This window comes from Cryptomeria japonica, chromosome 3 (assembly GCF_030272615.1).
Source record: "Cryptomeria japonica chromosome 3, Sugi_1.0, whole genome shotgun sequence".
Lineage (NCBI taxonomy): Eukaryota > Viridiplantae > Streptophyta > Pinopsida > Cupressales > Cupressaceae > Cryptomeria > Cryptomeria japonica.
Genome location: NC_081407.1, coordinates 351,769,447 through 351,775,446, shown reverse-complemented (window position 1 = coordinate 351,775,446; position 6,000 = coordinate 351,769,447).

Sequence of the window (6,000 nt, the reverse complement as noted above, 5' to 3'; positions counted from 1 at the left end):
TAATCTAGTATATAAAAATGTTTACAAAAAGAGGGAGCTCATTGCTCTAGACTTGTTGTCCAAGGCTAATTGCTCTTAGGGCAAGATAAAAAGAGGGACTTGCGCACTAAAGCTAATTGCAATAGTACAAATATATTGATTTACAATTTTCAGAAAAAAGAACTGCATGAATAAAAACATCTCTCTATGTTGATCATAGTTCTAGATATAGCACAAATCAGACCTAAAAAACTATCTGAATCATCAAGTCTTTGCATCACTGACCTTATACTAACTGATATCTCTGCATCACTCACATCGTCGTCCTTACAGTAAGTCGCACAATCAATCACTACTGAATTTCATATTCACATATATATATCTATTGCATCTACCCTGCATTTGTACATATACCAATCCAGAACAATCATCTTCATCACCAAGTCGGCCACGAAAGATATTGTAACGTATGCACACTTCTGACCTGAAATATACAACTAGACCCAAAATTTGAAATGTACATTATCTTAATTTGAACCAAAACTAAAACCAAATGAAAGGCTCTAGAAAAGAACAACTAGATCATTAACAGATACATGAAAAAGTCTTTCTGTAAATTTCAATGACACAATCTATACACAAAACTCTTTCAGATCAAAACATGAACAATCTCGACCAAAATGCAGCTTCGGGACCCAAAACATTGCTTCTGGTCTACTCCCTAATTCTAGACTACTTCTGAATCAAAGGGGTTGGCATCAATGACAAGACAAAGGGCTCTTTGTAACACATTTTTTATGCTGTTATAAAATCTACAACAAAATTTGGAAAAGAACCTCACATATCTCACACAAACCCTCAACCAAATCCTAACAAACTATGAAAATAATATCAATCTACACAATGATAACCTCTCAATGAGATTATTCTATGGTAATCCTTGACTCACGTCTTAAATCACTCGACAATCCTTTATGTCCTTAGATCACCTAGAAACCTTCAATCTCATTCTACAGTTTCCTCCCCCACTGGTTTATCAAACACTAAAGAAACAAGCATAAGCTATAATAAAATTTGCAACAATAAAGAAACTTGGAGTCAAAATCAAATATATATGAAACTAATTTCGATAATCAAATTGAGTGCCAAAATCCCACCACTTGAAATAGAGGAAACTTGCATGAAGTGAAAATAATAATTTTATGGCAACTTCCACAAAGCAACTAAATGCCAAAGATGCCCAAAATCACCAAGGAAACTTTTCAAAAACCAATCTACTACTAGCCAACTTGCCGAATCCAACAAGATGCTACCTAAAAGAAGTTACCAATTAACATTGTTCGTTGTGAGAAATTTGAATTTGCAATGACAAAGAAATATTAAATTAATATTATTTTTAAAATTATTATGTGGTCTTGATTTACTATTTTAGGATAGTTTGGATTACTACTTTCAGTAAATTCTACTTTTGAAAAAAAATGAAAAAGATAAATCACACAAATGTTGTTGGGAGTGTTGAAGGATTGAAGGGAAACCTTATTTTGAGAAGAGTATTTGATACCCTAGCCATTGAAGCAATTGCAATAAAAATCCAATAAGATCATAATGAGCTGCATACAAAATATATCAAAGTATTAGTAAGGTTAAGGTATTATGAAGAAAAAGAAAGGGCATCTTCTTATACCCTTGTCCCAATAGTTACAAGTCCTTTTGGTGAAGCAATTCCATTTCATAGGGATGCCCTACTTGTGAAGATCAAGGAGTTGAAATATCTAGCACAATAAATTGAAGGAGATAATATCAGGCTTTTAGAAAAATTGTATTGGATTTAGTTAACCATAGGTTAGCTAAGATAAATGGTAAGGTAGATGAAGCATACAAAGCATATGCATACCTTGACCATGCCTTGGTGAAACATGAACATAATTTAACTAATCTTAAGGTGATTATAAGCATGTGGATGCCAAGGAATGCCACAATCAGATAATTGGTCAAGTTATCCAAGTATGATCTAGAGAAGCCACTTGAGTTTTAGGGTGTGGCCAAGAGAAGGTTAGCCTTAGATGAAGTTGTTCTACACATGTTGAAGCTTAACAAACAATTGAGAGAGAAGTTGAAGACAATTGGTCAAATGGAGATCAAAATTCTACTAGCTTTCAAGGATGAAAAGGGTCAACCCAAAACCCTAGAACAATGGAAATCAAAGCTCAGTGATGTTAGCCCTAAAGTGGTTCTACAATATGTGTTGATTGTGAATTGAATACAGGGCTACTCATTTCAATTTTGGATGAACTGATTGCATTGGGGAAGTTGTGTGACAATTTTAGAAAAGAATCGAGAGCAATCCTAGATGCTTTGGATTTTGAATAGTTTGATGACAAAGTATATAGAGAATGGGAGGATAAGTATGGAAGTTGAGACACATTTTCATTTCAATTGGTCATCAAGTTTTAATTAGAATCAAATATTGCAAGATGACCTAGGGTTTTGCAATTTTCAAGAGATGTAACATTTTTGGCCTATGCAAATGAATCAAACATTGGGATTAGAGCTCTACATTGGCACAAATGTGATCAAATAACATTTTTTAAATGCTAAATCAAATATTGTAATGGGCATAAGTTCTCAAGTATATTTTGTAATGTAAAAGTCAAAATATTGAAAAAGTTGTTATTAGTTCCTAGGAAGACATATTTTGTACATTTTTATAAAAAGGGGAACTTGTAATATTGTAAATTATTTGAACTATTTTGAGTATCTGAGTTCTAAAGAAATTAGACCAGTTCTAGTGTAAAGTTTTGTGATTTTGAAGAATACTTAATAAGAGAAGTGCAATTTAGTATTGAAAGATTATATTTTGCATGAGTTATTTGCATTTTGTATGACAATTTTCTGTTCGGATTGAAGCTTATATAAAAAACACTTTATGTTTGTGTTATTTGTGTTTGTCTCCTTGGATATGAACATTTTCCTTTTAAGTGAAGATACAAAGAGTTTCTGAACTTATCAATATACATTTGCTATATGGTGTATCTTGTTTACTGCTTCAGTTCAAGTAATAGATTAAACATGCTTTAAATAAGATATGAGGAAACATGTTTTGTGTTGAAGGATCCTTAAGAAGAGTTGCAAATAATACCCTTTCCTAGACATATTATTGTAACACAGTGATATTATTGTTAGTTATTTGAATATGAAGTTTTGTTGTCAGAAGAAAGCACTTACATGTGATGTATGAATTTATTGCCCTAGATAGGAATCGATTTGAGGGTATTTCCTAGTCCAAAACCTAGATTCTCAAACCCTCAAAATTGAAAACAAATATTTTACTTTTTAGTTTATATTTGAAGTTGTTCCATGTTCTCAAGGGGTTGAATAAGAAAAATACTAAGGATCTAGCTAATTAGAGATAGAATCATTTCAAACCTTAACCTCAGAGTGAGAACACTTTGCTACAAACAATATCTCAGTGTGAGTAGTCCAAATATTGAAGTAATGGTTACCCTCTAGGTCTAGCAGAGCCTAAAGTGCAAAAAACAAGCCATTATCTCCTATTTTTTGGCCACTAATCTAATAGTCTTGAGTATTGAAAATAACAATTTTATAGAGATAATCAGGCAATCAATTGGGAACACCAACACCATCATTATCAATTGTATTTTGTCCAATATAGCTATCTGTGGAGGTAGAAATACTAATACTGGAGTTTGACATAGGCAAGCTTCTTAACATAGCCACCCTAAATATTTTTCTCTTTCTTCGTTTTCAAGTTTTTTGGAGCTTTCTTAATCTTTAGACAGATTGTTGATCGTATTCTATTATTTTATTTTAAATAAGTTGAATATGTACTATTTTTATTAGTTAATTGCACTATTTTGGTACTTTTATTTTCCTCAAAACTTGTGCATTAAGAATGTTTGTTGTGAATGTTGTGTTCATCCCATAGCGTGTTGGTTAAGTAGTGGTGTTGTTGTTGTTCCCACCAAGGTTCAAACCTTGGGCCATTGTGATCGTAGGCTTGTGTAAGAACCCACCATAATTAACTCAACAAAATTGACCATTCTTTTTTTTTGTTTAATTTAATCATTGTGTTTGATTCAATCGCATACTCTGGGCATCCATCCATTTGGATTAGGCATTCATCCATCCAGGATGAGCATCTAACCATACGGGTTAGGCATCTGTCCATACGGGACATAAGATTCCATCTATCCAATACGAGATAGGCATCTACCCATACGGGGTAGGCATCTATCCAATCGGGACAGGAGGTGCTCTGGCCAGAGACTTAGACTCATCGGGACCATTCAGGTCCTGAGCCACTCACTAAGTACTACACTCTTCTAACAGAAGTGCACCGAGGTCGCCGTCCTTAGGAGTAATTAAATAACATAATACAAGCTTGAATTCCGCCTCGGAATTTGGCTTAAAGCCTTGGGAAGTCAAGCGAATCCATACGGGATTCCTGTGAGGCCTCACCTCGACTCAGTCTGACATTTCAATGATTTTTATATTTAGACTATTATGGATACTTTATTTTGATGCATTTTGGAATTTAGAACTTATATGATTTCAGGATTTGCATAACATTTCTATGTATTGATGATTTATTTATATGCTTATGAGATAGAACACTACATGATTTTTGAATAAGATGAAATTTCAGTGATATATGTCGATATTGAATTTGCAGGACTTTACTATGATAATAGAACTATGATGTATATTTAAGTTTTGTGAATTAGGATGAATTGCTTAGGTGAAATTGCTTGGATAAAAGATGTATTTAATTTGTTCAGATGTAAATTGTATGCAAGTGATGATGCGTATTATTAATCCTTGGAATTATATTATATGTGGATATTTGAAAGTACTAATGTGTAAATTGAGATGCGCAGGAAGTTATCCATGTGACCATGGAAAATTTACGGAGAACCAAACCTAGACTTATGTATGTTCGTAAGCCAGGGGTTGTCTATTTGGAGAGACAACACCCCGTTTGTGTTGTATTTTATTCGTAACAGTATATGCTGCATGTGTGTTAAGTGTATTTAATTTACTTGTGTAAAATCCACAAGAGACGATTTCATGTTTTAAATTGTAAAAGTGTTTTCTTTGTGTCACTTGACACGTGTGGATTTAAGTTTAAATTTAATTTTTGTCTCTTGGTGGGAAAGTGTTCAACTATAGCTTTTTCAATTTATGTAACGTGATGTCATAAATACCTTGGGTAAAGAATCTTTGGGGTGGTCAACATAGGTTTGACCCGAAAATAAACTTCAGAGGGGTTTAAAATGGGTTAAATGAACACCTAGGGGTAGTTTAATAGGGTTTCCTAAAGCCCATAAGGTATACCTAAGGGTTAGGGGTAATTTTAGGCAAGTTTCTACTCCTAAGTGACCTTTTAGACATTCTAAAATTTGACTTTTCTGAGTTGTGCGAAAATTGAAATTAGAAGTTTGAACCTAGTTGTAAACTTTCCTATTCGAATGAGAGTTCTCTTTCCCATTCTGTCTTACCTTCCTCTTTAGTTTTTAGAAACTTGTGAGAACTGAGAGAAGGAGCTTCTTAAGCAAGAATTTGAAAATTTGAGGGTAATCACCCACTCTCCACTTTTGGAGACAAGAGAAATTTTTGAAAAAAAGATAGAATAGTTTTGAATAGTAAAATTTGGCTAAGGGTAGAAGGAGAAGATCTGTGGATTTGGGCAGCTCTTCCTCAACTATACTATCCTACCTTGGGCAGATTAAGGTTGGTTACATTCTTCTTAAAATGAATTCTTTTTGCATGTGTTTGAAAGTATGTTGGTGTAAGAAATCTGTTTCCTTGTATGTTCTATTTGGGTATTTCATTTGGTATTTGTATTTTGTTTTGTATATGTTTGTGGGACTCTTCAAGACCTCTTACTCTTGGGAGAGAGGAGGATCTTTTGGGTGGTAGCAGTGACAACCCTCGAGTGAGAGACTCTTGTTATGAGAGAGATCACAAGGGATTTTTGTGTGACCCTTGCTGCATGGCCTG